Source organism: Haliotis rufescens, unplaced genomic scaffold (genome assembly GCF_023055435.1).
Source record: "Haliotis rufescens isolate VD_foot unplaced genomic scaffold, xgHalRufe1.0.p SCAF_2, whole genome shotgun sequence".
NCBI lineage: Eukaryota > Metazoa > Mollusca > Gastropoda > Lepetellida > Haliotidae > Haliotis > Haliotis rufescens.
The window spans coordinates 59,613,671-59,626,524 of record NW_025963890.1 but is presented as its reverse complement, the minus strand read 5'-3'; the positions used below and the strand labels follow the sequence as shown (position 1 = coordinate 59,626,524).

The 12,854-nt window shown below is 39.3% G+C and overlaps 1 long non-coding RNA gene across 1 annotated transcript; it reads left to right on the top strand.

The window, feature by feature from the left end:
• The first annotated feature begins 596 nt into the window (after positions 1-596).
• LOC124142028 lies at positions 597-8,260 on the top strand. Its single transcript, XR_006862120.2, has 2 exons — positions 597-1,166; positions 5,852-8,260. It is a non-coding gene; the product is annotated as an uncharacterized LOC124142028 (long non-coding RNA).
• Positions 8,261-12,854: the final 4,594 nt, after the last annotated feature.

The window sequence follows — 12,854 nt, the reverse complement described above, 5'->3', positions numbered from 1 at the left end:
ATGTGGTGTATGACATTGATGCCGCGGCATCATAGAAGCTTTACTTCAGGGGCAGTCGGGTAGCCTAGTGGTTAAAGCGTTCGCTCGTCACGCCGAAGACCCGGGTTCGATTCCCGACATGGGTACAATGTGTGTAGCCCATTTCAAGTGTCCCCCGCCGTGATATTGCTGGAATATAGCTAAAAGCGGCGTAAAACCACACTCACTCACTCACTTCAGTGACAGTAGCCAGCATTAGACAGACAGTTTTATAGACTTCATTATGGTAGGAATTTGAGCCTTCATCCTCGAAACATGAATTCCACTTAACTTACGACCATTATCATTCCAATATCCTATGACAACTCCTGGCGTATTTGCTGTAGAAAACGTGAAGTTCACCTGAAGTACTCTCTGCTCCGACTTCTGTCGATGCATCTCGCATTATTGAGGTGTGGTTGAATCGTGAATTTCACTTTGTCCCAGTCAAAGAAGTGAACAGCTGACAAAGACGAGAGCAACCCCCCTCTTACTAGTGCTCTCATGGGGGATATATTGATTCAACACTGGAGACCAGACACGTTATGCGAACACTCCCCCTCCCCTCCTTCTTTTGAACTGGGCAAACTGGGATTCGGGACAATGATGCAACGCAAGTCCTGAAAAGGACAATTTGATTTTCGATAAACATGCTCGGGTAATTATTGATTCTTTTCATGGAACGCTCTACCTAATCTCAGAGTTTGATGTACTGCATTAAGCCGCCCATCAGACAGCACCCAACCTCTCGCAACAGTAGCGGTGGTGTTGGGCATGGATGTACCGAGATGTAGGGAAGGAGTGGTTTCCTCTCCACTTTGTTCCACACCTTTCAGACGCATTGACTTGTCAGATGAAGTTTCACTATCTAGCTTGACTGATTTCAACACATATGGTTTTCGCGATCACGGGCCGTTGTGTGTGCCTGACTAGGTGTTTGCTGCCGTGATCCAATCGATCGACTGGGGCCTCGCTGTCTCATAGCTGGCTTCGGAACGATCCTTGTGACAGATAGGAATATATGATGGAGACAGGTGCAAGCACATTCTTGGAGATTGTGCCAGCCCAATTTGTTGCTCTTGGCACATCTACGAAGACGACAGTGGGCGCATTGTGATGGTGACCACATACTCTTGATGTCTTTGAAGGTGAGACACCTTTAAATGTAATCTTGCTTAATTAACGACTATCCGTGTACTTTTCATCAACACATTCTGGTCTATGGTAATTATCTGGCTGTATTTGCGTTGTTGCAGCTCATATGTCTATTGATGAACAATGATTTCTATTGATCTTCCCATCCCTCCTTGTGTCATCCAGTCTCAAAGTTGCATTTCTTTGATGAGGAATAATGATTTACACTTCACTGGTTCCACCAATCCAAGAATAAGTATCAAAGATCATATAGAAAAAGGCCTTGAAGATACAATTCATTTGGTCAATACCTTGTCCTAAGTAACCAACAACACAAAGCATGTGGCTAATGACTGTGTAAGGTTGTGGTTACTGACACTAATTGATATGGAGGGCTTTCGCCTTCAAAGTAACTTGTAAGGAATTGATTGGACGTTCGTCTGTTTCTGTGACCACAGAGTCATCGTTCAACCTGCTGTGTTTACTCCCTCACATGTATTTCAGATATTTGGATATACAATTCTTCCATTTGGGTAAGTCGTGTTAAGATTATGCTTTTATAATTCTTTCTTGGTTACAGATTCATGGTGTTCATGTTTAGTTTCATTAATGAGACAGAAAGGGAAATAATGATTCTAGACATGCTTTGCAAATCATTAAAATAACTGCATTGCGTATCTGGACTGTGCTCACACATATACTAGATGCCTTATGGACTTTAATTATAACCACCCCGTGAAGATCCGGGTTAGAATTGGTCTTCAGGAACCCATGCTTGTCGTTAGGATGACTAACGGGATTTGGTGGTCAGGCTGATGAATTGGTTGATGCATGGCATCGCTTCCCATTTGGGTAGATCGATACTCATGATGTCAATGACTGGATGGATGGATGGATGGATGGATAGATAGATCTTGTGTGAGGGAACATCTCAAATAAGCCGTCAATAAAGAAAACAAACTTTCTTTGATCTGACTATCAGTCCATAACATGTACCAGTCAGTGAACAGTCTATCAGCTGTTACTGGGCTTTGTATAAATATAAACATCATGTGAAACTTGACTTGCTATCCTTTCTGCCTACATAACCACAGAAACTGTCAGTAACGTCATCAGACGCATTTAGAAAGATACTCACAGCACTGAGCCATATATATGTGTTGTTACATTTTAGCCTGAAAATGAATCACCCCTTCTCACTGTGAACATCTTCTGGAACAGTTATTTCGGATTCATTTCACCATAGTAGAGTGCATAAATAAACAGCATTCCTAATGCGATTACCGTTCATATCGTGCCTTTTCCTTCACTCTAACAATGACAAGCGTGGTTACGGATTAAGCTCAAGATGCCACAGGTTTCAGTAATGCAAACAGAAACCTGTAAAGTAACTGTGGATGAAGGAGCGGCCGACTGTAATTCTGTCGGAAATAAAATGTCATTCCGCTTGATCATCTTGATGTCCGACTCAAATATGATTAGGGATAAAGGACTAATGTGAATCCTTGTTGTCACCCGGAGGAAGGAATTACATGGATATAGCCTATCCTTGGGGCTTATTTTCAATTTATAATGTTAATGGTAAATAAAACAGAAATTCAGTGCTAGGCCCAGCGATGGCTTCATGGTCATGTTGAGATGCACTGGTGTGATTGATAAATATCGGCTGTACTCTCTGTGAGAGTCGAATCAATCACTTTATGATGAAGTTGAGTTTAATTATTTATCTTGTGGCGATATTGTCTGGGATTTTGGTCGACATACAGGATATGAGTTATTTAGCTGCTGATCGACCTTGACGTGTAATCAATAAGCCGAACCAGACAAACCTTCATTAATGTCTACATTGTTTCAGCAGTCCCTTTCATTCAGTGATTAAAGTAATGCTATTTCGATTTCAGACATCTCCCATAAATGATTTGTAATTGAAAATAAGTGCATTTAAGGGAAACTTTCAGATTGGGATTTAACAAATACAAATTACTCTGTCATCATTTAGGCTGATTGTTCTTATCATATTTATCATCTTATATAAATACAGCATGCTTAAACGTGTTTTATCCCCCTCACATCACCGTTACTCGATTGCACGGTTCAACTGTACGCTGCAGCGTCTATTCAGCTCCTAGACGGAAAGTCTCCTTCCAAAAAGACACTACTATAATTCACACAACATCAGAGATGCAATACTATGCCTGCATCTCAAAATTCGCTATACAACAGACATATTTTCCTTGCAAACAGATACGTTTGAAATAGAGACATTATATGGATTCTCACTGTTATATTGTAGTAGTGCACTAGAAACATTCAAAACATCACTAATAAACAAAACAGGATATCTAAGCATCATCACTAGGCTCAATCGCCGTGTCTACTTACGACCTTCTCCGTGTTGCAAATGAAAGTAGCCTCCTTTGGACAAAGTGGACAGTTGCAACAAACGTCACCCTATGCAATCTCAAGTCGTGAATCTTTCTTGTAATGAAATGGTGTAGCTTAACTGTCATTAGAATCAATTTCAACGGATAAACCATATGCTGACTCGTATGAGTGAGTGTGTGTATAGTTTGACACCGCCTTTAGCAATATTCCAGCAATATCACGACGGGGGACACCAGAAATGGGCTTCACAACATTGTGTCCATGTAGGGTCTTGGGCGTGACGGGGAACGCTTTAACTACTGGGCTACCCCGCCGCCCCTGACTCATATGTACACATAGCCAATATGATATGACACATGGGTGATAAGCGGGTCCAACTGAACCAAGTCTAATATAATGAAGATAGATTTTACCATTGTATGGAGAGGTTTCTAACATGATGATGTACATGTATGTGGTAAAACTATATTCATAAAGAGACATATATTATCTTTTAATCGATTTCGGATAAAACTGCGCACTGTATTGCCAGGTCGCACCTTGAGAAAACAATCCACGGTCGAATCACCAGCTATGTCTTTTGGATTCCGCGTCATCTTTATGCCGTCTTTCTCCAACGTTGAATTTAGATAATGTTCAAAATTTACGAGAATAATAAATAAATGACTACACGTCCCCACCAGATACCGTTTTTATTACAACTCGTGCTTCCTCTTGTTAGATATGTTTTGAAATAAACGCGTTAAAAAAACTATATCAAACGTGGACTCGCTTAATAAAACAAGCTATGCACATGCACTGACGCGAAATCCTTCATTGAATTTACGTCTTATTTATGAGAACAAACTACTTTTGATTTGGACCCGTTATTGGCAAACAACAACGATACGTATCATAATCGCCTACCACGGCGGACGCATTCACACACATTCTATTCCGAAAAAAACCCAGAAAACTGCTTAGCTTCATCAGCCCAATGTCAATTAGACCACTGTTGTGTTACGGTTACCTATCGAACGAGTTGCGTCACTATCAATAAGTGTACTCAGTGGTATCAAACAAGGGTGTAATTGAAGTCCATTCAAAGGGTCGATTAGTCAATTGAGACAAAAGTACACTGTACTAATTAACATCTACTGAGTTTGCATCAGTGCATATACGGCGTACTACATGTACACGGTCTCGATCTGTTGTATGTTCCTCGTCAAGTTTGTGTTTTGATGACGACTCTGTTACGTACGTATAGAATGTTTAAAGATGTTCTTACCGCTCTGCCTTCTCCAAATTTAGATTAGACCAAGATACTGAATGTGAATGAAAGAGTGTGTTTTCAGTGTAAGGAAAGTATTGAGGATGAATGTCATGTATTGCTGGATTGCCCTGTGTACGACGATTTGCGTGAGAGTTTATACAAAAGTGGTCAGTTTTAGCTATCCCAACTTTCTAGAACTATGCAATACTAATAAACCTATTGTACGTTTTAAATATTATGTATATTTTACAGCCAAAGCCTGCTTTTTAATTCTCCAACGAAGAAAAAATATTTTATATGGCTGGTGACGGGTAGTATATTTTATACACCCCTTTTACACTAATATATTTATGCTGTATATACTGTGATATATTTTAAGTCTCTCGCAACCTTTAACGGATGGCTCACTTATATGTCCTGTTATGTGTGTATATGTAAATATTTTTTGTGAGGTGAGACTCAAATAAACAATATGTCTGTCTGTTTTCCCATAAGGTGCCAGAGAATACCAGACGAAATCCATCAGCCACAACCAACCATAATCTCATACCTAATAATGGTAAATACATCTCATTCAGCGGTGTATGTCAGACTGTTTCCTTCTTGGCTTAATTGTGCCTCCACATTAGCCTGGACTAAATCACTCCGATTCCCGATCCAGGTTTATTGCTTTTCATGCTCATACCTGTAGACACAAGGTCACATGTGACATCCCGCCTCGTAGGCTCGCTGTTACGTCCCGGTGTGTGATTTATTTGTGATCTATTGCCAACCCTAATGGGGAGATAGCCGCAAATGTCAACCATCTCATTGAAAGCATTATTCAATATCGAATGACCGATTTCATTTCGATTCTGTGGTATTACAGGGACTACTTTCGTTATCAAAAATCATGTGTCTGTAATAATGGGAATTACTGACAAAGTGGTAACTGGATCGTTCCCGTCTCTATTATAAAAGAGAAAGGAGACGTTTGTGGTTGCTTCCACGTCTTCGAACGCTCCCTCTGTTACTCTGTCGATTGGGAAACTGTGAACTGCATTCTCTAATTTCTCGTTTCAGCATCAAGGGACATCTGAGGGCTGAAATCGACATTGGTTTACGTCAAACTGTAGCACAACTACAAAGAAAGAAACTACTATAATACCCCAAGCATTCACAGAATGAATTATTTACGCCCACCACCAGTCTGACACGTTGTGCTCGTCTCAGACTTGTTCTCAAGAGTTCAACTCGGCTTATTCTTAATAGATATCCTCCCTGTTTAAGAGTGCCACCAATGGACAACATGTGGTTTATGACAGAATATGCTGACTTATGATTCTTCCAGTAAAGATATTGATCGAAATGTCCTTACAGTTCCTATTGTTGTCTTGAACAAATAGACCTGCAATGAAACAATTAACCTATCATAAACGCATTATCACACTACAACAACGTGTCAGTCACCCCTCGACTTTACTGCCTGAAATCAGACGGCTGCAACTTCATTAAGGAGTCAACACAGAAGGCAAGACGGCAACTGTGGGACTTCAGGGAAGCTATAGTCTGCTTCTAATGAAAGGAATTGACATCAAAGTCAGAGGTAGCGCATGCGTGCAGATTAACAATAAACACTGACGCGTGTTTATTTGTTTAATAAATAACAAGAAAAGTATTCCACCGGAATACTTATATTTTGTACTCGTCTCATACTTATCTTAAATCTATTCCAATGAAGATGACAAATAATACCGGCGTGTCAGTACTCCTGGCATCAATGTTTCCAAACTGTGTGACTGCATTGAACAATAATCAAAACAAAGATCAAGTGGAAAACGTCACCAAACCTGGAACGGAAAATTCGGATAATGGCGCAGTGATCTATATAGTGGCTGTGTTGATGTTTTATTCATTTGGGGTGGTTGTGATGATAGTTCAGTACCTCAGGACGGAGAAGAAGGAGCTGGAGGAGGAGGTTAACCTTGAAACCTTCTTCAAGGGAATGCCAGACAAAAGACTTGAGAGAGAGCACAACGTGAACAAGGTAGCAATACGAGCCTTCCACACATTGACTTCAATATCCTACGAGGACAGTGATGATGATACATCTCCAAGGACGGTACTTGTAACTGACCTGTGACCATATTTGAGGACGATTGTTGGGGTCATGGTCACGAAACAAGTAAAACGATATGTTTAATGGAGACAACGAAAGTTCAGCCGACTGACACTAAACTTTGTGACCAAACGATGGGTGAGGCATTATGGACATGTGCGTCTTTGGAAGTACTTAAGTGATTCAGATGTCTGTAGTGTTACAATGTAGTACCATTTCATTTGATAGAGTTGTCGGGACATCTGTGGAGCTTGTTCATGGATATTTTACTTACACTCACGTGTCTGTATGTCAGTCATTCTCTTTGTAATATGGTGATGTCTTATATGTAATGGACCTGAAATTAACTCCAAAAGTGATAGTGCTTTCCTTTTGTTGGTTTTGCTGACACTTAGAAGTAAAATGTCTTTCTAGAAACATATATCATTCATTTACATTTATTTTATAAGCTATAGTTATGAGGTTGCCATAGAAACTAATCCGTCAATTGAAGTATAAAGACTGCTTATTGTCTTAATATTGTCTTACACATGCGAAAGTTGTCTTTTTATTTATCTGAGTACACTTTACTGAACTCCAACATCATGGTGTTCACCAAGATGCAAAACATTATTTTTTTTATGTTTGGAATTAAAGCGACAAACGCTTTCCGTAATCATTAGAAAGCATCCAGTCTGCTAAACGCGGAGTCCATTGTGCAAATCATTCCAATGTGTCTGTCTGATGCTGGATTTCATTTAATGCCTCGTTGCAATAACACACAAATGAAAGGAAAGTAGCAGTTTTGTTTCCACAACACAGCACATCATGTGTAATCATGTGTAATCATGTGTAATCATGTATATTCTCAAGCTCCTTTAGTTACAGGCGCATGTACACTTCTTCAGATATACTCTTCTTTGGTGAAGATGAGTCATCATGGCTGCAATTCGCAGCAGTACCGTTCTTGTGTTGAATATTTCAGTCAAGTGTTTCATCATCTGTAACACCAGACGTAGCATTAAAGATTAAAGCAACTGCTACCATTAGGACAACTGTAATGTCAGTATCGCTTTGCTTGTCTCTTCATGTTAGTAGTCTCAATGACTTGAAACAGAACACACATTGTACATCACTTTGAGGAAGGCGTACTCGCACCAAAGAGCGTATACATGGTATATTATGACCTACATGTATGCTTGCACAACTTGATAACCTTTGAGTTTTAATGTGATCACACGCAAGTTAGACATGTTAAACCCATTGTTGTGTTAAAATTTCAGACGTGTAAATCATTGATTTGATTCTTCTGAGATCACATTTGAACTAAAGGCGTCAGCGTCGGATTCGGAATGTGTGATATAAAGGTGACCTTATTAAATATAGGATAACAACCCTCAGACTTATACCTTATTTCAATTAACCATGACTACGAGGAGTGTGATGTTAGACGCGGATGGTTGTGTGAGTTGAAAATGCATATCTTTCACTACAATATGACCTTCTGTTTCGCTGTACATTCAAAACTAACATTTCAATCATGGTAAATCAAGATGGTAGGGCAAATACATATACGGCTGTTACAAGTGGACGAATTAGACAGATCCAAGGGTGACTTGCGTAACAGTTCCATTATCACATGAATACTAAATTTTATGCTGTCCATTGATCCCTCGGGGTAGAATTACAAGGTTACACAGTGTTGTGACACTCGCCAGTAAGGGAGATTTTGTTAGCAGTATAATATCAGGGTGCACACGTGCATCATTTGCCTCACGACTTAAATACTGTTCTGTGGACGAACGCACATCCAAGACAAATGGCTGGGGTATGACGCCACCGTGCATTGATAGACTAATAGTACATTAACGACTGTGTTACTTCCATTGAAAGATCAAAGCACAAGTGCCGCATTAAAGGTTAACATGTCGATGGAGTAAACTATCAACAGACACGCAAATGTTTTAATCTTGAACATTAATGCTGTGTTTGATCGTCTGCTCTTTACATAAGTACAAACGCTTTATCAGTCAAGCTTTCGCAAGTTTGCAGCGTAGTCACTCAATGGTATACACACATGACTTCGAAATCTATACTACCCAACGTTTGATAGGGAGGATCAGATATGTCACATTCATATAAACATATTACTCCATTGACATATGAGAATCGGTTTTGTGTTTCATGGAAATATAAACGACATCCCTATCAAACGTGGAGTAGTATCTGTATTGATATTAATATTATTATTATATATGCCACGAAATGCTACTTCCATGAAAGTTAATATTGTGTAAGTGATCGAATATCACCGATTCGCTTGAGTTCATATTTGAATATAACAAAACCTTGTTTCGTCGTGTTCCAATTCAACACATCCAATCATTCAATGATTTTTGTCTTTATTTACATACTTTAAGCGAAAGTTGTTTCCGTATAAGATATATATTGAAAAAAATAGATTAAGTATGAAATAAACTCAATCCCATCAATATGCTAATGGACACAACTTCGTTGTTATGGCAGTGACCATTCCGAAATATTAGTCACAGACAGATTAACTCTCTTCAAATATAACAATTAACAAATGCTTGTCAGACATAACTCACACTATGAGCTGACCCTGTTCTTTCGACGCTCTGACCGCCTCCGTGGTCTAGTGGTAGAGATAGCGGAAGGGCCGGGGTTCGATCCCCGGCCGCGTCATACCAAAAGACGTTAAAAGATGGTACTTGTTGTTACCCTGTCTGGCGCTCGGCATTCAGGGGCTAAAACAAGGACTGGTCGGCTCGGAGTCAGTATACTGTGTCTGAGTGGGGTATTCATGTTAAACTGCGGCATGGTATCTCAGTGGGCTAGCACTATAAATCGGCATCAGTCCGGACTAGTACAAGCAGCCACACACACACACACACACGTGCATGCACGTCGCTATATAAGCAAATTATCTTGGACGCGACGTTAGAACCCAATTTCACCTCACCTCACCTTTCGTCGCTCTAAGGCGGTTCAGACCTCATTCATGGGATGTTCTGTACGCTCCAGGATTCAATTAATCATTTTTTAACAGGAAAAAATCTCAACTATTGATGTGTTGGCTTTGAAGATTGATTCAGTTTCTTTATTGTCATCCTTGGAGAATAGGGCACGAAGAAATGCGCAAAGGATAAATTTGGATTTTTCGTTATTTCATCCTTGTTGACCTTTTGATATATCTGGAGAATGGCTTTCTCCAGTCGTGTTTGACATTTACTGACAGAAAAGCCGAAGTTACTTTCATACCCACGAATAACTGTTTTAACCTATATTTATTAGACTTTCTCAAGTTTTACAAGTTGCTATAAATTGTTGTGATGTCCATGTTAGTTAGTATACTGGTATATTATTCATAAATTGTCTTTTTACACGTGTAAAAACATTTTTGGGAGAAGAGTCAGTATTTTTCCCTTTTAACAAATATTGATTCACAGTAAAGAGGACATTTATGAACGTAGTTCTGGTTGCACGTTTTTACAACATATGAATCACATTTTTGATGAAATACAACACTGTCAGTTATATCCCAGGAGAGTTCATCCTATTGACATATGCACAAAACACTGTATAATGTGTTCCTACACTCTCTGTTTACAATCCACAGAAATGTTCCAGACCCAAATATCAATTAATGGATATTACGTGGAGAGGTTTGAGAAGATCGACAGCACACTACACGTTTGCATAAATGACTATAATTTGTAGTTGGTATTAGCTCTCAATTGTTCCCATCAGCGATACACATTTCAATGCAGAGCAAACCAACAGCGATTCCTAATCAAATGACACTTATTCGCAAATGTTGTTGAAACGTTATCGTTATAATGTCAACAGAACCTATTTACATTTGTCTGTCAGCAATTGAGTATAAGTCCACTGAACCCATTATAATCACTGAAAATACATAATTCTGAAATCAACTCCCATTTGACTATTGAAGAGGATTTGATGAGTCCTCTATATTAAGTACTTTATAAGGATGTGGAAAATGACAGAACTTCATGTTACTATAACAAGGGTTGTTGGAACGAATTTAATAACGAAAATTAAATAATGATATTTTTTACAAAGAGATTAATCTTAGCCCCTTATTATGGTGTTATAATAACGGGTAAATCTTTAAGCTGAACACCTAAAACATAATCGTTAAAATATCAGTTGTGTCTATGTTTTAATGTTAATCCCTCCACAAACAGCTGATAGCAAACAACGTTAACCCCTATAAACCCATTTTATCGCCTAGGTTGCGTTGGCAAATCGTTATATAGAATGACGTGTTATCAGGGGTCCATCCGCCTATTTTGTTCTGCAAATACATCAATATTTGAGCAGGATAATACTAGTAGAAAGAAATATTATGAAGGATTGCCAATGTGGACATTCTTTGTTAGCAATATAAAACGTCAACGACAGAAAAAAACAAAACAAGATTTCTCATGTTTAAATAACCAGCTGTCATAATTCGCGTTTAAGAAGAAATTCGAATCACAAATGAAATAGGTCACTTATTGAGGCGCGGTGAGATCCACAAGAAACAATGCGACTAAAACTAGACGGGCTTGTAGGGATGATAACTTAAACAAACACGAATGACAAAACATTGACTGTAACTTTGTTGACCTCTCGATTCCTGTATTAATAAGGTCACGCAAACAATATTAAACAGCTGTTAGGCTTCCAAACAAGCTATATGTAAATTGTGGTCAAATGACTTGGCAAGGCAAATTGAAAAATATCACTGGGATGACTAAGCAGAAACACATGGGCGCAAGTCGGAAAAGAAATTTTGTGTTGACATGAATCGCAAATAATTTCCTTACATATGCGACAATAAAGGACATTAGTGTGTACATGAAGTTATAAATTACATGTCGGTTAGATTTCAGGGATTTATTTCTGACTGGCATTAAGATTTTAAAGATGTAGGACAACAGACGGCCACATACAGTACGCCTCGTCTCTTCGTGTAGCTGTTGTGTTGTGGGAAAGATCTAATCGATTACCCCATTTATATTTTATGGACCACAACCCTTTAAGTTGTTTTTGTATGCAAGTACATGTCAGTGATTCTTTGCCTTGCTGGTGATATATAGGTTGCGACGACGTTAATGGATTATTTTTTGGTTCTCAAACATCGTGCGAGGAACTCTTATAGAGGGGTAGATTGAATTGGCCATTGCCATAATGATAAGAAATCCAACTAAAATAAGACTACTTTGTACGATTCCGACTAAATCATAAACATGTGTTCATGAATCAGTATCAAATAGTGAGGATACCAGTTGCACGGGAAAGGGAGAGCGTATCCTGTCCCATCCTTCGGGCAAAGGAAATTCAAGTGTTCACCTTAGAACGGGAGCCAAGACATGATGAGAAATTGCCGTCTCTGATATAAAAGTGTGGTGATTGTTTCCAATGAAGGGAGCCTTTGGCAATACAAAAACCAATGTTCGACAACTGATCACTCTTGCAAAAGCATTACAGTCATCAGATTTTGAAAAGGGGTCAGGACTTAATTTCCAGGCCTTGTTTCATTTTGTTTTCATTCTTGACAAAGTAAACACACTCCTATAACCTTGCATATGGATATTTCTTTATCACAAACATAAAAAAATAATTAAACAGATACTCAACAACAAAAGTACCTGTGACACCAAGGGGGCACGGGTGGCCCAGTCGTCTAAGGCGCCGCGATTCGCTGTGCAGAGTTGCGTCCCTTGGGCAAACCAGAAACCTATGATTGTGGTTTCGAATCCCGATTCGCCCCGATTATGTCTCTAGGTTTGCCAGCACCATACCCGTGCTCGTGGGTTTCACCGAAGTGGTAAACGTCTTAGACCTGCATTACTTCGGGCTTTCCTCCCACCTTAAGCTGACACGCCGTGATATAACTGGAATGCTGTTAAAAGCGGCGTGAAACACAACTCGTTCACTCACTCACCTGTGACACCA